The 22833-nt window shown below is 28.2% G+C and overlaps 1 long non-coding RNA gene across 1 annotated transcript; it reads left to right on the top strand.

Annotated features, from left to right (window-relative positions):
* The first annotated feature begins 690 nt into the window (after nucleotides 1–690).
* LOC129958518 (uncharacterized) lies at nucleotides 691–11880 on the top strand. Its single transcript, XR_008783232.1, has 3 exons — nucleotides 691–914; nucleotides 1214–1419; nucleotides 11715–11880. It is a non-coding gene; the product is annotated as an uncharacterized LOC129958518 (long non-coding RNA).
* The last annotated feature ends 10953 nt before the right edge of the window (nucleotides 11881–22833 follow it).

The raw sequence follows: 22833 nt of genomic DNA, 5'->3' as shown, positions 1-22833 counted from the left end.
ATATTACAATATATACCTACTCAACAAGCTATGTCTATTATTACACTATGATCCCCGAGTAGGAAATAAACTTTGTGATAAAGTTGTTTTTACAGTAAGCACTTTATAAAATTATTTTTCTAAATTTATGTAAAAGTTGTTTTACTTATTTTTTAAAAAATAAAGATGACCTAGATCATTAAGTTTTGGTTATATGTCTTCTACTCACAAAACGTGTTATTTAAATTCAATAAGTTATTTCATTCCTGTTAGTTTATTACCTTTACAAGAATTTAACATGTATTTACTTAAAACTACAAAGCACAAGAGTAATATAATGACAAAAAAAATCAACAAGTATAAAAATGAAATGGTTAATGATTTGTTTTATTTTCATATTATATACTATGAAATTTAAATATCAATATCACATTACCTCTTCATTCACAATGTAATTTTATACATTTCTAAAAATTATATATGATCCGTTTATGAAATGCAACACAAGAACAAATTTGTAAACTGCAAAACAACATTTTCAAAGATAAGAAATAGTGATTTAAAAATAGACATTAATAGAGGGGAAAACTATATCCATATTCACATGCTAAAGTAATGACAACGTATTCCCTCGTGATCAACGAAAAAAGAATTCAACTGAACCGGGATAAGCGTTGAGCTACAACTCAATATTTAAAAGCCAACGTTTATCCCTGCTGCCCCTCTCGGGCAAACGTACCTACCTGTGAAAAGTATGGTTCATGATGGATTCGCCCATTCCGTAGGGATTACGTTGCGATTGAGACGCTAGTCGTTGTGTTTAACTGTTCAGTGTTTACTGTTAAACGATATATGGCATAATCGTCAATAATACTGAGTATTCTAACTAAACGATTTAAAATTCAAGTACTTTTCTTTACCTCACAGTATTCCAGGTAAATTAATTTGAATTTTATATTAAAAGTTAGATGTGTAAACTTATTTGAAACGTATCTTTTAAAAACAACATATTTGTATGACATATATATTAATAATATTATATATTGATGTAATTCAATACTAATTATAATAAATATTATATTAATTAATAACGAATTATAATGTAGATTAATCATTACAAAATAATATATATATGACGTTTAACAGTCTAAGATTTTACTTTAATTCAGGCTTATCATAATTATATTTTGCGATACGTGAAAAATTCATCAATAAAATTATACTGTTGTTTCAGACAATTCATTATGGAAGGCATTCCGTCATGTTCACGGTTCACCATACCAGAGAGTGGATTTACAATTTCTTTGAACTGTCCCGTAAGTAGCCTAACTAGAGAAACTTTCTATGAAACGATGGCGGATACTCTAGAAATTGTGAAAGTTAAATTTCTTGATCATTTGCCTCCTGATGTGGAAGAGGACAAAAGGAAACAACCTGAAGGTAACATAGAAAAGCATTAAGTTTGTGTTATTCCTTATGATAATTTTGATATGCATCCATACAAATATAAAATTGCATTAATCTATCATTGAGAGTTAGATAAACATGGAGACAGTTAAATTTCGGATCCCTATTTAATTAAAAAGATGGCTTTGAGTCCCTTGTTTTATTTTAGTTTTAACATTCAAAAGTAGTGTAGGGTTTTGATGTAAGATATAAAACTATATTTGAAATAGGTTACTTTGTTACAATCTTTGTGCTGAGTTATTTGGGAAGATAACTTGGTGGGTAAAAATTTATTATCATATCAATAAAGTTTATAAAATTTAAGTAATATGTTTCAAAAGCTGTATTGTATTCCTCACTTTTTGTAAGAATTTTCGTTTTCTAATATATGAAGTTTATATGATCCTGTTTTGCTTTGTAACTCATAAAAACACAATTTTGAATAGATATCTTTTATGTAATGTATTTTCTTTATCTATGTTAACGAAATTTTTACCTTTTCTCCATGTTTTGAGGAATTATGTAGCATATACATCTTGAAGAAATAGGTTCTTATTATTTTGTGTAGGCTATATCTTTTCAGAATAAAAGTACTAAGACTAGAGACAGTATATTAAGAGTTGAAAAAAATGATAGTTAATATTTAAAATGTTTTAACTATTTGCCAGAAAGATGAAATACAGCAACAGTAATGAATTTGAAAGAAATAATAATCACTTGCATAAAAGTAACATTAGAAAAAAAATTGGTAGAAAAAAATAAAGGGAGCAAGTTACTATTAATGGTATATGTTTGATCCATTAAAAATTCATTTCAAACATGATATAGCTAATACTTTAATCATTAAAATCAAATTGCGCCTTATTTCTATTTAATGATTGAATGATAATTTTTTAAATAAAAATACTGGAAATAATTTAACTTTATATATATAAACAACATGTAGACATAAACATGTAAACGGAAATCATTTGCCATTTTATAAATTTCACATTTATTGTTGAAAACTGTACCTTAGTGCTCATGAATTGCTATGCAAAATCACCAGCTCCTGTCTGTTCCTTAAAAACTATATTTATAATACATTAATTAATTTTGAGAAGAAATGTATTATATGTAGTATCTATTTCTGTAATGTTTTACAAAAGGATCTGCATCTCAAAATGCTGTTTTAGTTCCCTATTAAATTATTCAATCCATGTATTGTCATATGATGCTTATTTTATAATATAATGTTTTAGTAAATTTTTTATATATTTCAAAATATGGTGTATTTATCTTTTTGTAATAAGTTTATTCTAATTCACTTGTCAGTACAAAATTGGAAACTGTTGTATGTTATTGGCTGAGGATTAATAGCTTGTGTAGGTATTCCAGAAATTTGTAAAATAGATGTTTCTTTTCTTTCTTTCTTTCTTTCTTTTTTTTTTTTTTTTTTCCTTTTGCAATATTGTGTCTTTTGTCTAATTTGTTGATTGATGTATAGAAACGAGAATCTAGAGGCACATTCATTAGTCCAAGATTGGTTATCTTTAATATGGTAACCTGTTTAATGAAATATTATATTTCAGTTATTGTTTGCACTATTTATTTAAAAATAGGTTTATAAAAAATGTTACAATCAATAATTTTTTTGTATTAAAATCAAAAATCAATAAGATTGAAATTGAATAAACATGCTTTTCATATATATTCATGCTTTATAGATTCAGGGAGCATATGATGTAAATAGTATCTAGGATAAAAAAATTATGACTTGTTAGTTACTTTATGAGATAAGGATCTACTTAAGTGATGAATTTTTTTTGGTACTTATTTTGATATTGTCAAAATTTGAATCTGTTGTGTTGAAATACTTTGGCAAAGAATTATTACAGTTCATTGGCATAATTATTGTTGTGAGGGAGTTATTTATTTTCTTTTTACTGATAGCTACTGCTGGAATTGAACAAACCGTCAAACTGAAGATAAAACAGCTAATTATAGAATAATATCATATTGTAAAAGGGAAGATGTTGTTTTGGAATTCTTTGTTATGCTAATTTTTAATGTTGAGACAAGTATATATGTAAGAAATGTATCTGTACTTATTATATCTATTCTTTTCAAAGTATATATATAACTTAAAATTTGTTAGTTGTGTCATCTGTTACTGGAGATTTTCACAAGACACTTTAAAAATACTGAGCAGAAATTTCTCTTGCATTCCCTATTATGGGCATTTTCCCTTTTGAAATAATAAAAAATCCTGCCTCTGATTTGGTGTCTGTTACTTTGCTTGTGAAATGTGAAACTTTGCACATTATTTACAAAATGGCTCTCAACTGTAATAATTTAAACAAGCACTTAAACACTTCAATTAAAAACATCATGAGAAAACACAAGATTTAATGTCTTAAATAAAAATATTTCTAAATTTCTTCAACATTATCTGCACCCATATTTATTTTATGCATGTTTTTATAATTTTATATGCAGGTTCAAAAGTACTTTCATATTAAGTCTCTTACCTATAGTACTTTGTAAGTTAATTGGGACATTTTTTATAAAATTCATCCATTCACTGCAATTTCCTGCCTGAAAACAATTTCAATTGTAATGAAGTGAAGTTAGCTGTTATCATATTAAATAGGTTTGACCCATGTTATCATCATACATAAAGCATTTTCTCATCAATTGCATTATAGGTACTATTAGAAGTGGTTGATAGTTTGAGTTGTCTGGTTCTTGTATGTATGAAAGAAAAAAAAAAAAAAATAGATATCATTCTCAGGAAAAAATCTGGAATTTTTTACTGTAAATTTTTACTGTTTTTTTAAATCAGCATAACTTTCTAAACAGTGAGAGACATTGCTGTCCTTGTTGGAGCTTGGATATCTAGTGTTTCCAGGATTATTTATCAGCAATATTAGTTTGGAAGAGTTTTTTCAGAACAGAAGAGTAAATGGGGATGCATACATAACATAACATGTTGGCTAGACAAATTTCTTATACAAAATAGCAAAATGTATCATAGGAATCTTCAGAAAAAAATGATTAATTATTGGTGTGAGTATTGATTCATCAACATTGTGATAAAGGCTTATTGAAGCAGAGGCAAGAGGGAGATGGGCAAGAATGATGATCCAAAAACAGTTATTAACACTTAATGAAAAGGAAACATTTTTATTGAGCCAGAAAATATCAGACTGGAAAATTGTTTATTCAGCAGTGTACTTTCTTTTCTTTCCTTCTTCTGTAAGGTATATGGTCAAAATTTGACAGATAGAGCTCTGATGAACCCACCAGGGAAAAACTTTTTAATCACAGCTAAGCACCTCAAAAACAGATGCTTTGAAGTTATTTTATATCTAGGGGACTTGGCAACTCAATACTAGTTGAGGAAATAATGAACCTCCAAAAAATACATTTCCATAATAGAAGGTAAAATTAATCCTTTTATGAAAATGTTTATTTGTGGTTTTAGTGTGTTTCAACAAGATCTTAATCTATATGATAATTCTAAGCTGATAAGAAAATTCCTTCAAGAAAGGAAATTGTTTTGGATTGGCCTGGTAATTCTCTAGGTGTAAATCCACAAAAAATTTGTGGAGCATGAAGAAAAGGCACTTAAGCAAGATGGGTTTCTCATCCAAGAGAAAAATGATTGAAAATACCATAAAAGTGTTTGTTTAGTGATGATGGCAGAAAAAAAAATCTGTGGTCTAAATTGTAAGAATCCATGCTAAAACTCATACAGGATATCATTAAATTTAAAGGAGGACATTTTTTTTTTACTCATGTAAGTGAACTTACACTAATGCTACTATTAATAATAATAATATTCTTAATTGAACTTGCACAAATTAAGCTACATATATGAAAACTTCTGTGCTTGCCTGAATTAATTTGCACTGTACTATAAATTAATTTTATTAATGTCAACGTGATGATTTTTTTTTTTCCTAATTTAAAAATAGGTAGTTTATTATTTTTAAGGGCATTTCTATTTAATCATTATTTAATATTTCACTGATGTAAATTTAGTCATAAATAAATGTGATGGTATGAAATTTATAAGCAAAGAAATTAATTATGAGACCTATTGATTTATTGTAAAAAATTCATAATACTCCATTGTGCTTTAGTAATAGGAATATTTTTTAAAAAATTTTAATTAGCAGTGGAAAAAAATTATTTTGTAATTTTCTCCTTTCATCACGAAATGTTTCGATTTTAACTTGTATAATATTTCTGTGCTGATCTTTTCTTGCAGAATGGAGGTGAACAATTATGAAGCACTTTTTCAGTGACTTGTGAATGTGGTCAAAATAAAATTTTATATTCTGATTATTTGACTAATCTTATTTAGTGAGCATTGAAAATAAGGTGTACTTAAGTTTTTAGTATTTTTTTTTTTTTTTTGTACAAAATAATAGTGTACTAGGTATAAAAATTAAATATAAGATTTGTGAAAACTTTCCATTTAACTTACAACAAAAAAAATTGATACTATTGTATGGTAAGTTTTCTATAAGTGTTATTAAATGATCACGGTATTTGATGGTATAATAAATTCCATATAGTATGGAGTTCCCTTCCTAGTCTGCTATAATGGGTTTATTTTCTACTAGCTGCCTTTGATGACCAGTTGGTTCATCAGAGTTAATGGCCATTAAAATTTTTAATTAAATATTTTATGTAACTTAGTCTCAACTGCTTCATTAGAAAAAGGTTTTTAAATTTCAAATTTTGATAGGTATACAATTCATACTATTTTTAAAGCCTTGCACTATTTTGCTCATTTTACTGTGCATTTCCTTTATTTTCTGCCCCCTGAAATACATTAAAAAAAACTATGCACTTTGCTATTTCTTGCCTTTTAATAATGTAACCTTATTTCTAAGCAAAACAATGTAAAATTTGGTATTTTTCTTCATGTCAATAGTATAGTTTAAATGTAAATTTAAATCTTTTACAGATTCTCAGAATTAAACATATTACTTATTTTCCTGAAATCTAATTTTCCAATAATGATTTGCATTAAAGAGAGAAGTTTATTTTTATTATTTTGCATGTTCCATTATTTTTTTTATTGATAGCATTAATAATTCAGACTATAAAATAAAAAAATACCACAACTTAAATAGTGTTTTTGATGTTCTTCCAGAAGTTTTTTTTTTTTTTTTTTATCTTTGTATTATCATTTGTGATTCATTTAATATTAATTCAGAATTCTTATGTATCTTGTTGGAAAATATGCTTAAAAAATTTTTTTTTAAGTTTGAACAAATATAGAAAGAAATTTATACAGCAAAAAATTGGTATAATTTACAAATTAATTTTTTGAATTTTAAGATGGTAAAAAAGTGTGACGAAAAAAGTGTGAAAAATATCTGTGACGAATATAATGATTAAAATTTTTTGTTTTGTTTTGAGGAAGATAAGTAGAATTTTCATGTTAAATAAATTCATACCTCTGCAGTCGAGTATTACTCAAGAAAAGAGGCTATATTACAAGTATAATTTTATTACTTAGATCTGTTTAATTAGATTATATTTCTTCAGCTAGATGATGAAATGGTATCTGAAAGGGATCAAGTTGCTCTGAAATTTTTTCATTGAGAAGTTCGTTTAAATATAAGGTATTTTGTACAGGTACTATTATATGATATTCAGTTATTTTGCTTTATATATCTTCTTTCAAGGATTTATTTTATTTTTGATAAAACTGATAGTTAATTTTGCAAATGCATTTATTCATGGCCAATTCTGTATAACTTTAAAAATATTATGAATGAAACAATGATTAACCCTTAACTCGGGAGGTGAAATTTTAGGACTTAACTGGGGAGGTGCGGTCTACGAGACCGCATTTCATTTACACAAATTAAAATTTATAATGAATGTATTAGTATGAAAATATGCCAATATATTTTGCAGATATTTTTCTTGATATATAGATATGTTTTAGAAATTTTCTAAAATATATTATCATTGAAAAAAGTAAATGCGTTGGAACATACATTTTCTTCTCAAATTACATGTTACAATAAATAATATTCTTGAAAAAGCATATTACTTTTTACTTTTTAAATCATATTTATTTTTACAGTGTATGAAGGTATATAGAAGACAATATAATGTAAAATTCAACAATTATATGAAAAATAAAAAAAATGACAATGGGTAAAATTGGCCCTTTTTTTATCGGCTTGTGTGACTTTCATAGCACGGTTTTCTAGGGCATTTTAAATATACAGGTTAAGAACTAGTATAAAAATCAACTTCTTAATTCTGTATATATATTTCTTGGTATATTAATATATTTTATGAATTTTTCAAAAATACATTATCACTAGAAAAACTAATTATGTTTGAACATACATATCAAAATCAGTTGAATGTGAACTTTCATCGAAAAACTCTTCTTTACAATTATCCTTATCACTAAAATCACTTTATTCTTCATTTAAAAGTGTCTAGAGCACTGCTTCATAATCAGTAAACTGGATGATATTTAGGGCCCAAGTTTTAGTGCCATCTGCTAAGCCTTGTTTATTACTGGGAAACTAACAGGGAGATGCGGTCTTAGAGACCGCACTGGAAGAAATTATTTTTGAATTATTTTTAAAAAACATCTGCTGAAATCGGTTGAAAAAGTGCATGTGTATTCAAGGTCATAAAACCGAAAGCTACAGGATAAATCCATTCAATTGAGTTAAAAATAGAATAGGGGTGACAGAAAATCCATCGCTAGTGGTCTTGCAGACCGCACGTCCCCAGTTAAGGGTTAAAGAAATCAATACTGTTTTGAATTTTAAGTTTTTGTGCCAAATTTAGCTTTACCTGAAAGGCTTATTTTTAGCCATATCTCTTTGATCTTTGGTGATTTGACAGTTTTCATATGGTTTAATTGTTGCATCATTCAAAGTTCAAGAACTTTTTCTCAAAAACAAATAAACAGTTCTAAAGCTAAAAAAGAATAATTATGTTGTTTCAGTAATTTTTCAATTATCAAAATGTTAAGGAAAGTATTATGAAGAAATTTTAGTATCTGTATTATTTGAAAGTGGTTTTTCAGTTGTAATTATTGCTTTAACTATAAAAATTACTTAAAGCAATAAGATTTTTTTCATGTTTAATATTAAACATTGTGGATTATGAAAATTCCATTATCTGAATTCTACTTCTTTTCTTGAAAATAGAGAGATTTGTGCTATTGCTATGAATATATTGATTATATTTCAGTTTGAAAATTGGGAACTTTAAATTTTTTTTATGTGTATTTTCTGGAAGGTTGCAAGTTTTTTCTTTCCTGCTAGTTAAAAATTAATTTTTTGTTTGTTTTTATAATTGAAATGGTAAGGCTGAATTAAGTCTGCCTAGTTCCTGTTTCTCACTAATAACTCTGTTTAATCAAACTTGCTAACACTATTTGTAATTGAATTACTATTTCATGCAATGAATATGTGTATGTAATTGTAGTTGGAATATTAACTAATTGTGTACTTGCATTGAAAAATATTTATGTACTGGAGTGAACTTCTACTTACAATATCAACCAATGTGTTAAAAGATAGTCTTATTCCAAATGAAGCCTCCAGTTTTAAAAATATTTGGTGACATGATGTATATGTTGGATCTCTAATAAAATCTAAATGCTGATAAATAGCATATTTCACATACATTTAGGTGCATATTCATATTCCATCAATGTTATAGCTAAAACTTGTGGTAAATCTGTTTCAAAACATAATTTCCTTTCATTAATTGATAATATAAGAATTTAAATTACCTTGGGATGCCAATTAGAATATTAATAATATTAAAGACTTCTTGTGGAAAGGTAATTCTCTTTTCTAATTCAATATGAATGAAGTTTTGACATGATTTTGTAGTACCAAAAATTTTTAAGAATTGAATTTTAAACCTATAACTTTATATATATGTGTAAAAGTTGCTGTCTTATGACCCATGGAAAAAGTATTTAAAATTATTTTTAATAAATATTTCATTGGATTGTGGCATATTGCTAAATCTAATATTGTGTGCAATACCATTAAATTTTATAATAAGAAATATCATTGATCATGTTTGAAATTTAGCAAGTTATAAATATTCTAATGGTCCATAATTTTCATATATATATATTTTTTCTGTTTATTCAATGCAATATAGAAAATTTAAATGGCAATTTTTTTAAGTTAAAATTTTTTTGAATATCTCATATCTTTTTTGTGCCCTAATAAAAAGACTGCATGCTACTTTTTTTCTGGTCATTATTAAAACAGAAAATGTTTGAAAATGAGAAAGTAATATTTATTTCTCATTCTCATCTGTAAAATAACATTTGTAATCTTCAAAAATTGGGACACTTATTTTAAAAAACTATATTTCTAAGTATTGGTTGAAGTAATATTTGAATTATTGACTTTTTAAAATTGTCTTTGATTAAGCTTGACTGAGTAAGGTATTTTTGCTATTTAAATTGTTTGAGAGTAAATTGCATCTTATTTTTTTTTATGGATATCTTTTGATGACTTATATATATTGTCACGAAAAAACATGACCTACTTCATTTTTTAAAATTCTGCAGGATGGAGAAAACATTAAAAAGAATTTATTTCATTTGTGTTTATTGCTTTTAAAAGTAGTGGAATTTTTATGAGTTAACCCAAATTTCATTTTAAAAAAATTACATTCTATGTTATTATTTCTCCTCTTGAACCACCCTAAAAATTGTGTTAATTCTTAGAGAGGTTTTCTTTCATTGCTTTCTTTGTATATGAGATAAAATAAAATTTTTTTGTTGAGATAATCTTAATTTATACTCCAGTTTGAATTTCAACAAAATCCTAATTATATTCTTACTGTTCTTCCATATGCATTTTATTCGTATTATTTTTATTTATACTTATTATTGTTATTCATCCAATTTTTTTTGTAGTTTTTCTATGTTGGATTTTTTTTTAAACCTTTGTTTCTATTTTTCAATTTTTTACTAAAACTTTAAAAAATATTTAAATTTTTGTATACAATAATGCCCTTTTTACCACTTTTAGGTTTAAGCTGATAAAAATTCTGATCATTTCTTACATTTCAAGAAATAGTTATCGAAATATGTTGAAATTTCAATTTATCTTTGTTTGCAACTTCCATTGCATTATTATTATTTATTATGAACTTTTAGTGTTCTTATTTATTAAATTAACTGCTAATGTTTCTTTTGTTCAAAGCTTGTCTTTTATGAAATAGGTTCAGTTTGGTTCATATGACCTTAAAAGCATATGGCTGCCAAAACAGTATTCATTGATACATAGTTTAATGTACAAAACAGAATCTTAATTTAATATGCTATTAATTTCAAAATCATATTAATTCCTGTTTCGTAATTTTATGACAAGCTTTTAGGAGGCCATTATAACTGAAATTTTACTTCCGTCACAATTTTGTTTTGAAAGCCTGTTCAAATAAATAAATAAATAAAAGTTTACAAACTAAATATTTAGAACAGGTATTAAAAAAAAAAAACCCAAGGTATTGACATTCTTTATGATAAAGTGAATAGTGCTCTTTAAGAATGCAATGTTTAGTGAAGTATTTGATTCAAATTAAAATGATTTAATATTAGAGCTTGTTGATTTCTTTTTTAACATCTGAATTTAACTTCAGATTCCAATACTTTTATCATGTAGCAAAAATACCAGAACATGATTTTTCTTATTTATCATAATAAGAAAATTAGTAGAGGAACTGTGCAATTACAAATTGCATGATTAATCTTTTCCTCCAGAATGCATGAGAATTTTGCTGTCAGCACTTTAATTTGTTTGGATTGTTGTAATATTGTAATTTTAGTACTAACATGTATCTAGCAGACTATGAATTTTGTTCTGTGTAATTTCATAGTATGCTCATGTTTCTAAATTACTGAAGCATTTTACCATTTGTGCTGATTTTTCATATGTACTGACACATTTTTTACAGTCACTTGGAATGATTAAATGAAGCTTCATTGAGTTCTTGTTGTTATAAATAATTACAGTTCTATTACATTGAAAAATGATTAGAAAGGCTCTTTTGATTTGTTTATTAGAATTGTATTAAATTTTTATAGTCTAGTAAATGTTAAATAATATTAATTGCACTAGCTTATATTTTAATCATAAAATTTTTCTTCAATTATTAGTGTGCTGTTTTTATCATTAGGGCATATTTTATGTATCTTATTTTTTAAACTTTTTTCTATAATTTTTACTGCATTTTTTCCAACATGTAATATTTTGTATATATTTTCTTTTTTTTAGGTCCCTCACCAAGTCCAAAACCTTCAAAGAAAGCTAAAAAAATTATTGTATAATTTTCCAGTTCTTGTGATACTCATTTCCTGTATTCGTATTCTCTTTCTTGTTTTTATTAACAGTATGCTATGCTGTTACTCATTCATCAGAAATAAATTTACATTCATTAGAAGCATGCATTTTAAAGTCATTGTAAGAAAATGCCATCATTGAAATAGAAAGATCTAACTGTTCTGGAGCAGTAATTATGATTCATTTTCTGTTTTGGCTCATAATCAGTAGCATACTTTTTAATTTACTATCCAGTGACATGATTCAGCCAATTTTGGATATTACTAAAAAGATTGAATATGCATATAAAAGGACATTCAGTTTTATTTTATATATTTAACAATTTGTTAAAATTTTTATTGTGAAATAGTCATCAACTTAATTTATTTTATTAAATTTTCTGTTTTATATTACATCTTTCGAAATTCAATTAATTGTTATATGCTGAAAATTATTTATTTTCTTTTATGAATGCAAATTTAGTAAAATTATTTCTCAAATACGTATTATTATTGTAATTATTAAGGTGATATATTATCCTCTATTTTAAATCTGAAAATATTAACATTTGATCTGTTACAATAAATTGATTTAGAAGTAAAATATCATGAGCAAATATATTTTAAATCTTCAGTCTGTGATGTTATGTTCATGCTTTTAGAAGCTTAATACATATCTTTGTCTTGTATATCATCAATTTACTTTATATGGATTACCAAAAAATCTCATTATTGACTGTAAATAAAAGTGTTCATGGTTGTTGAGAAATTGAGTTGAGTATAGAAGCAAAGATTTAGCTCAGTAGAAATTTTTTCTTCTGTTAATTATAATGGACACTCTTTAAATGATTTTCGAATTAATATTTAAACATGTCTGTTAATCTTTTCTTCATTAATATTTCATTCCTTCACTGCGTAAAAATGGAGGGTAGTCGTTTTTTTAAAATTGTATTGTATATTTTTGTTTTGACTATCAAATTGTTATGCAAATTTTGTTTAACACCATTTTTATTTTTCACATAAAAATAAAATGTCTACAATTGATGTCAATTATAAAAATGAAAACTAGTACATATAATTTAACACTATGTAAAAAAAAGGTAGAAGGGCATCTGAATTTTTTTATTTATTTAATTGTGCACAAGTAAGAGAATAACTATAAACTTTTCTTTAACTGATTTTTTTTTAAGAAAAGCTTATTTTGTTGAAAGTTGCGTATATATATAATATATTCTTTTTGTATATGAAAATGATGATAAATGTGTTAGAGAAATTCCTCGTATACTACACGTCAGTATAGTTTCTAACTTCATAAATCCAGATGAAAGTGGGAAGATAAAGAAGGAGTATTCCAAATTTCCCAAAATGTAGTCCCAAAAAGTGAAACGCCGCGCGTGCGGTGAAAGAAAATTTGGTCCCCAGCTTAAAAAAGAGCAGTGGAAGTGTTGCCAAGGCTCTAAATCAATCATAACTGGCTTATGTGTCATAGCAAACAGTTTGCAATTACATAAAAAGATAAAAAAAGAAAATCATTTTCAAAAAACTAAAGCATTACTTAAAATGGTATCAAACGCTTATTGATAACTGTTTATCTTGAGCTAAGGAGCACATGCCATGGACTACATAAGCAAATATATTTTAAATCTTGCAAAACATCGAAAATTCAGATGTGAAGAAATTCAACTAGACCGTCCAAGTGGCTATCAATACTACTGGCATTATCTGAAGGATAAAGAAGAATCTTATTCCTCTGGCAAATTGGGTGGGTGGGTGCTTGTTTAATGGTCTGGTTAGCAGTTGGATTTGAAGAAAGAACAAGTCTGGTATTTTTCAACAGTAGATAGAAGCATACAGACTGACTATAAATCAAATTGCATTTTTTTTAACACACTGGTCAGAATGATCTGATATTTCATCTTAGTATACGTGAAACAGTGGAAATTTGTTTTGAGGAAGGAAAAAAGGTTCGACATTTTGACGCATGGCATCAAAATGTTCGATGACCATGCACTATCCATTTCGATTCCAGCAAGACACTGTAATGCGCAAGCTTCTCGTTTGGCAGATTAGCAGGAAAGCAGTTCCTGAAATGCGTAATGTTGAATAGATGGCATTGCAGGATGTGTATTAAAATTTTACTAGCTTTATTTGGAGGCGTGTCGAAATTTCGGGAAATTCCCTGTGCACTGAACGTTCATGAAGCACCCCTAGTAGCACGTATATTGTATGATATTAAAAATATTTACAATATCGTATAATATTGTTAAATATTGAAAAATTTAATATATCGCACAGTACTGTTCCACAAGCTGTGTTACTTGGGACTGCTTCGTTCTTCCTACAGTGCTGTAGTCGCATCTTCTATTGACGTCGAAACAATTGCTTTCCTCTCACTGACACATTTCACATCAAACGAACCCGTCTCATTGAATTTATCAATAATCTTTTTTAGATCGAATGTAACAAGCGGACCAGAGCAGCTTTTTAAACCCTTTAATATCCGAAATTTCTTCCATGTAATTGCCACACAGTCACTGTTTTTGTAAAGCGATGTCCCAAACAGAACTCGATCCTTCAATGATAGAGTGATAACAACCTTTTCAGACGCAGAATAACAGAAACGGCATGCTCCCCACCTTTTTATTACGAGTGCCATGTGTAATGCATTTGTCACGTCCTTTTATTAGCATCTTAAAATTAATACATCTTTTAAAGCAATTGTTTTTTAACATCTTTATGACGAGTGCATCACCATCTATCGATCAACTTTGGAACTTTTTTTTCTCAACAAACATTCTCATTACTTCACGTATACTCAGAGGAAATATCAGTTTAGTATCAGTGGTTATTTTTTTTTCACTTCCTTTTGAAAGTTCAATTAAAATTAACTGCTAAATTCTGAGTTTTCTTCCTTATGCCTCCGAATTAGGAGGAGATGAATGGTGCTTCAGTAAGACGGGGCAATGTAAGTAAGACTCCATTCACACCGTTATTGAAATTAGTTCATTGCAAATAAACGTCTGGCGTTACCTTGGTCAACTAAAAACCCTAATCTGGACAATGTGTTTTTGTCGGGTTTAAGGTGGTGAATAAAAAATTTGAATCCATCATTGAGCTTCGAGAAGCATTGGAAAACTCGTGGAACATTTTTTGCCAAACAAAAATCCTATCTTTGTATGATTCACTGCAAAATAGAATATTCGAAGTCATAAGAGCTGCTAATGGGAAGAGTATATTCATTAGTAATACCGCTTGGATTTTATTCATTGTATTCTTGTCCTTCTATTTGTTTTTTACAATTTCAAAAGGGAGAAACTATTTCTATTATTATTAATGTTTTATTTTTGAATATCATGGTAATGATACCGATGTTTTCTTGTGAAATGATCTGCAAAATGCTCTCCATGAAAATAATTTCAGTAAAAATAAAGGATTCCAAGTTTTTCTTTAAAAAAATCTGGTGTCCAACTTTTTTTTTAACGCAGTGTACTTTTTAGCATCTTTGATCTCTTCAGTTCAAAACAGGAAGGGGGGGGGACAAAAACGCTTGTTCTTAATGAATTGTTGAATGATTTAAATCAGTGTAAAATAAAAATATTTCACCTTTAGTGAGAATTACAGAGTTGCTATACAATTGGTGGTGATTATAAATATTCCTGATTTCTATGTCAATTTTAAAAACTAATAAACATCAGATTATAACCCTTACCGTTGACGGAAAATACATCTTCAACATTTATTGCTTTCTGATTAATCTTTATAAACATTGATTGACTTAAATTTGTAATTGTAATAAAGAAATTCAATTTATGAACGTGGTATATTATTTATATAAATATTTCTCTTATGTGGCTATCAAAAAAAACAAAAAACAAAAAAACCGCACTATTTAGTTATAGGAATTGGTAAAATTGCAGGTGAAGTCACGTGACTTCTCTTTCAAAACATAAACGCGGTTCTCATTTCGACTGTTTCCTGTTATAACTTAAACATAAGTCTCAGCCATGCTGTTAAATACTATTGAAGTAATGAAAGAAGACTAATTCAACAGGAAAATGAAAACGAGAAGTAAAGTCAAATGAAAGTGTTGTAGAATCATTCATAAGTAGATACAGTCAGAATGAACGAAATAGAGGTGCACGCGTTTTAATTTATAGAATGAAGTTTCTGAACTACAGAAGCATCGCTAATTTTCGTCGCCAATTAATTTCTCCTCTTTTAAGTATAGCTAACCACTCGGAATGCTCAATCATTAATGTTTAAGTTTTATAAATTATCTTAAATGATAAAAATAATGTGGTACCTTTTTGTGAAAATATATATTCATCCAAGTTGACAGACATGTATAAATTAATCTTACTAATACTCGTCGCCTTCGGCAATTATTTCAATTTTATTAACATCACTAGCCGCCTTTGGCGACCAGCCGGTTTACCAGTATTACCGCTGGCTACAATTTTCAATTAAATATTTTAAGTAACTGGTCTCTTAATAGATTCTCAAACAAAACATTTTTAATCTTCAAATTTTGATAGTCATACCAAACTTCTACTGTTGTTTAGATCATTTCGTTAAATTTACTATATATATTTTTCTAATTTGTTGTCATTTCCAGTAAAACTTTAATTTAAATTGGAAATGATGAAATTGCAATTAATATAAATTTATTTTTTAATAAAACCAAGCGTTTTATTTTATTTATCATCTTTATTGTTATTTATTTATTATTATTATTATTGAATATGAGTATTGCAAACAGAATCTCTCGGTATTTAAGTCTTATGTGAACTACAAAATATTTTTCATAATTTATGTTATATCTCAAAGAATAATTCAACAAAAATTTCTCAGATTCAGCATAAAATTCAGTTTTTAGTTTTGCTTTCAAAGGGATTGAAATGAAATCAATAATAATATTTTGTTCCGGCATATAAATATATTTAAAAAATTATGAAGTCTAAATTTAATGCAGTAAGGTATCATATTCTGAGAAATATTCTGGACACACCAAATTTTAAATAAATGAATGAATGTTTCTATTTTCCACGATCAACTAAAACTTATTTATGAAGTTTTGAATGTTAAAAATTTAGAAAAACTCAACGTTTTCATAATCTTAGGCCAATTAATCTTGAGAAAACTGCGCGTTGATTGGCGCATTTTCTTTGAAACGATCGATGGAAAATCTAAAATTATCTTTTTTTTATTGAATAGTGATATTCAAATTTTCATAAATCAGTCAGTTTAAGTGATTGATTTAGTTGATTGGAAATTAACACTTTTTATTTAAAATATTAGTGTTTCAAGAACATTTTGTTAATCGTGATTTCCACAGCAGAAGCTTTATGTAAAATCAAAAATTCGTTATTTATTAGAGCATTTATTGAATCAAGTTACATAAAATATAATCATTTTCCATTTTAGCAGATCTGTGTCTTGCTAAAGGTTTACAAATTAGCTGTGTGGCCCTGATTTGAATGGATATCCTGTTCATATTAAACAAAACTTGCCTTAAAATAAAACTGATTTATTGGATTAATAATATAGAGAGTGTAAAAGATCATAAAATAATTTTTCTTGAATTTATTTTTTAGAAAAAATAATATTTCATATTTGTTTCATTTCCTACAGACACGTTCCGAAAATTATATTTTTGCAGATTTCATTTCCAAAAAGATTTAATTTATTTTTAATTGGAGCTTTAATCAATGTGATGGCAACACTTTGAAAAAAGCTAATTTTTTTTCCATGAATGAGAAACGTGCTCGTGCAGCTTAAATTTTATTTTTATTTTGTACGAAAAAAATTGTTGAAAAATATAGTTAAAATATTTATTTAAAAATTCATTAAAAATAGAAATTTAATTTTAAGGTTAAAACATTGGTATCATTTGAAAAATAAATTTTTGATCTTTAACTTCATGTATAAATCTTTTTTGTGCGGTAATATTTTCGGAAGTTATAGCAGAAACACGCCAAAATTTCGCTTAATTTTTAAATAAATAAAATTCTAATTAAAAATTTGAAAAAATAACCCCCAGGTGCACATTCCCGGCCTCCAAGATATACACGTGCCAAATTTGGTAGCTGTAGGTTGAATGGTCTGGCCTGTAGAGCGCCAACACACACACACATTGAGCTTTATTATAAGTATAGATGTCGAAACAGGAAAAGAAATAAATTCAATTTTGATTTTTAAACATATCCAATTATATAACTGCTTTCGAATAATTGCATATATATCTATCTCACTGTTACCTGAAAATTTTAATTTTAGGAATTAAACTATTTAGTTTTTTAATAATTGATGTAAAATTTTTGTTAGTAATACATGCAGTTGGAAATACTTAGATTCATTTTTAGCATTAAATGTATTTAATTTACAAAATTGGCTTCTTTTTTCTTTTATAATTGTGCTAAGATTCGCACAATAATTTCTTTGTCGTTAAGTCTAGATATTTCGTTTTCAGGGTTCTCCATAAATAATCTTCTGTATCTCCTTAAATAATTTTTATCTCCTGTATTTTGCACTTCAGTATTGTTCATTATTATTTAATATGCTTTCTAAATGCTTATAAGAATAAAAAAACCTTTTCCTAGGCCAATAAATTTAATTCAGTTCTGATTTGAATTAAGGAATTATAAACTGACTATTCTGTCATTAAACCCGACAAACTATCCTAAGACAGTATAAATAAATGAACTAAGTTTCACAATAATTTATTTTTTACAATAACTTTTCTGGGGCTCGGCACCTTATGGTTAACCTGGTTATGGCGAGCAAGGTTTGCGTACATATTTGGGTGTTGGGCGAACATCAGAAAGCGGAGCCTTTTTGTCATTAATAAGAACAGGTCACCAAATATATGTATCTTTCCTAGTTTGAAGGAATCTACAGTGGAGAGAGACCAAATTTCATAATCGAACTGTGGGAAAAGGGGATAGATTCGGGAGGGGGACAATTTTAGTGCAAAAAATCGCTGTTATTATGTACAGGGTGGTTTTAATTATAGTTACCCTGTTTAGACCTACGTAGTGTCCGCTCTAGTGGAAAGATGTCGAAGAAACTTGATATTTAGGTTGTATGGATCATGGAGAAAAGAAATCTGCAATAAAAAAAAAAAAAAATTAGTTCAAATTTCGGCCGATAAATGGAGGTTTTCATGTACGATAGAGGCCTTTATGCAAATTTAGAGTAATTTAAAAAGCCAGTACTCACTGCCGCAAAATCATTCTTCGCCATGTCGTTAGAGAAGAAAGAAAGGAAGAGCTTTACTGATGAAGTTGTTTTATCAGAACAGCATAATTTGTCAGCTGCACTGCGAGAATATCGGCGCTTGAAAGACTTACAAAAAGGGCCTATGTACAGGCAGGCTATGAAATAGGTGATTATTAAATTTGGAGAGTTGGGTGTGGTACAAGGAAGAGAACGGAAACGGATTTCAAATGAAACTGCGGAGGATGTCGCTCTTGCCATGTCGAAAGAGCGTCTGATTCGTAATATTCTTCATCAAGTGCTCAAGCGGTGACACGTGATTTGTCCCTCCCTTGGTCTACAGTACGAAAATTTCTTCGACCCATTGTAAAGTGGTATCCATGCACATCCATCATGTGCAAGCGCTGAATCCTGCAGACCAGGAGAAACGAAATCAATTTGCTAGAATTTTTTAGCCATAATAGTCGTTGACAATTCATTGCCTTGGAACATTTTGTGGTCGGAACGAGGCTCATTTTACCCTAGGCGGAGCAGTTAATACTCAGAACTGTCGCATATGGGGTACTGCAAGTCCTAATGATTTGCATAAACAGACTCTACATCCTGATTACATTACTGTATGGTGTGGTTTTACTGCTAATTTCATACTTGGTCTTTTTTTTTTTTTTTTTTTTTTTTTTTGTGGAGAACACGCCTTATGGCCCTCAAAGGTGTTCCGTAACGGGTGCCCGTTCCCGCGACCTTCTTCAGTTACAAGAACGAGAATGTTTAGGAACTACTGTTTTCATGCAAGATGGTGCACCACCTCACATTGCTCGACCAGTGACGGCATTGCTTCGTGCCCATTTTGAGAATAAACGGGTAATTTCAAGAAGTTTTACAACTGCCTGGCCTCCGCGTTTTCCGGGCTTGAATCCCAGTGATTTCTGGTTGTGGGGATTCCTGAAAGATCGTGTCTATGGAGGAAGCATATGGACTCTGCATGAATTGAAAGCAAGTATAACTCATCATGTTGCTGAAATTGATCGAGAAACCCTTCTTGCCACTGTTGAACACGCCATAATACGCTTTAAACATGTGCTTGACGAAAATGGAATGCACATTGAACATATATTGCAATTAAATAAATTTTTTAAGTTCCAAATTGTGTTTCATGCGCCGCCTTCTCACCTGGCGGTTGAAATTTGGACTAATTTTTTATTGCCTATTTCTGTTCCCCATGGTCCATACAACCTAAGTATCAAGTTTCTTCGACATCCTTCCACTAGAGCGGACACTACGTAGGTCTAAACAGGGTAACTTTAATTATAACCACCCTGTATTTAGAATCCATTAAATGTTAAATTCAATTGAACTTTGCCTATTTAACATTCGGTTCAAAACCACCAAAGTGATTTATATATATGTAACATATTTTGTTTGAAGCAGAATGCAGGTTTGAAGACATAGACGAGACGTTGTATTTTTTTATTTCGTTTTATTCTCTTCCGGGTGGCAGGCATGATTATTTACAAGAAGGCGCAGCGCGGCACAAAAGCAGAAGTAAGAAATAAGGGACGAAACAAATGATCACTAGCCTTATATAACATGGGATTTCCGGCCACGTGCCCATTGAATACTCGTGTTGACCTTAGACACCTTGGCAAGTGCAACGGAGGGATCACTTTCATTTGATACGTAGATTGATTGCGCAGTTATTTTTACACAACTTCATATGTGGAATTGTATCAGGAAATAAGAGAATGAAATTACTATGGGCTAAATTAAGGTAAAGTTTTGGAAATTAATTTGGTTAAATTAAGAGTATAAAATATCATTACATATATATATCGGAACACAAAAGTATTGCACAAAAGGTTTTCTTCCACATTTGATTCATTTTATATTATGCTAAATATTTAAGATGATCAGATGTCTTCTTTATAAAATGGGAATCACTTTGTATATATCAACAAAATTTGACTTGTGAAAATATATTTGCACTTGTCGCTTTCGATTTAATTCCTTTAATATATTAATTTACTTTTTTCAATAGAATTGTTTTTTTTTTTCAAGCCATTAGCAGAGTAATCGATTATACTTTCTTGAAAAATTATTATTTTTAAACATCTTTCTTTAAAGAATTGTAAAAAACTGCATGTTATTTTGTAATTATTTTTAACTGTATTGCATTAAAGAAAGAGATTTTTTTTCGTTCTCTGTTGGAATTATTATGCATAGTGATATTCTCATGTAGTTGTATTATTTATTTTATCTATAAACCGAATGCATTGTATCGTTAAAATAATGTCAGGATAATTGGATATTTACTATGATTCGAACAAATTTATTTTGAACCTTTTCAAAAGGGTTTTTATCATTTCCAGCAAAAGGAAATAATTTTTCAGCTGATTCAGGAAAATTGATGGTAGAATCTCATTCAAAAATCTTTTCAAAAGAATAAGAATATATACATGTTGAATTAATATTGCTAATACTCCTTAATTCAGTAAAAAATATTTGGAATCTTGTAGACATTTCATAAGTAGCATTTAAATTATAAAATGTTCTACTTTCAAAATTGTTTGTATTATTCTAACATTACCTTTATCTTTAGAATCTTATGAAAGATAATTTAAAGCATTGAAATTAGTTTTCAACAACATTCAAACGAACATAAATGATGAATGCTTGATTCAAATATTTTTTACTCTTTCCTTTAAAAGTTTTAATGGCAGATTGGATATTTACGGTGTAAACAAATGGTTTCAGTTAAAATCCCAATAAATAAAGCTATAAACCAAAATTAATTTCGAAGAGAAATATTAATATTTATGAAAATAAGTTATATCTTGATAGAATTTTTCTTCAATTTTTAAATATCTTTTAAGCTTTACGTTCCGCTGCAATCTCATTATTTTCATAGAACAAACACGTTTTCAAGTTAGATGCCATGAAAATATTTGTTTTCAAAGTCGCCATTTTTACTTTCCACACGCTTCATTCCTGAGTGTTGATGAGAAGCTCTTAACTCGAGAATTCGAAAATATACGAGTCATGAGAGTCACTGTTGAGATTCTGTTTAACAATGGATGCCCAAGGACGATCGTGGTCAAAGCGCATCACGGGCCTTGTGAAGAAGGCCCTATGCTTGCATGACAGCAATGTCACTCATTCCTTTTAGAAAGAGTGAAGTTGACATTCAGTCAGCAATTCATTGATTGATTGATTCAGTAGGTAATATAAAGATTCAATGTCTGCTGAAGTACTAAAAGTTACTATTAAAAAGTTTTATAAAACGAAATCATTAAGATTTAAAGATGACAGAGGTGAAAAGGCAGTACCATACGATACAATAATTAAAATTACATGCATCTAAAGTGACAGTTTACGTGCAGCAATAGAGAATATCATACATTTGATGTTGTATTTTGAACACAGGGAAAGTTTACCTAGAATTGTGGCAATTTTCGATTTGTCGAAAAAAAGATTGATTTTTTGATATAAATGATTGAAAAAAAAATCTAATTATTTATATCATGACTATGAATCATGGCCCAGAATTATTTTTATCATTGTGACTGGAAAAAGGGCTGCCAATAAAAGACAAAAGGACGTTTTTAATGAGTTAAGAGCTGACATTTTAATGTTGTATGTGGATGCAGTGTCCAAGATGGCTTCCGTTCAAGATACTGGTGCTGATCAACAGAACAGTTATAGAATTATTTATTGACCTGAAACGAGAATTCCCATCCTTCCGTTTTGACATAAATATGCAAGATGACTACATTACTAAACAGATAGCTTCTGAAAATATTGCCAAACTTGCCTTAGTATCAAAAGCTTAACTTGCATGATGTGATTGTGAAAGAAAACTCGAA

Source organism: Argiope bruennichi, chromosome X1 (genome assembly GCF_947563725.1).
Source record: "Argiope bruennichi chromosome X1, qqArgBrue1.1, whole genome shotgun sequence".
Taxonomy (NCBI): domain Eukaryota; kingdom Metazoa; phylum Arthropoda; class Arachnida; order Araneae; family Araneidae; genus Argiope; species Argiope bruennichi.
Note: the sequence above shows the minus strand (reverse complement) of the source record. Positions and strands in the feature narration are given on the sequence as shown.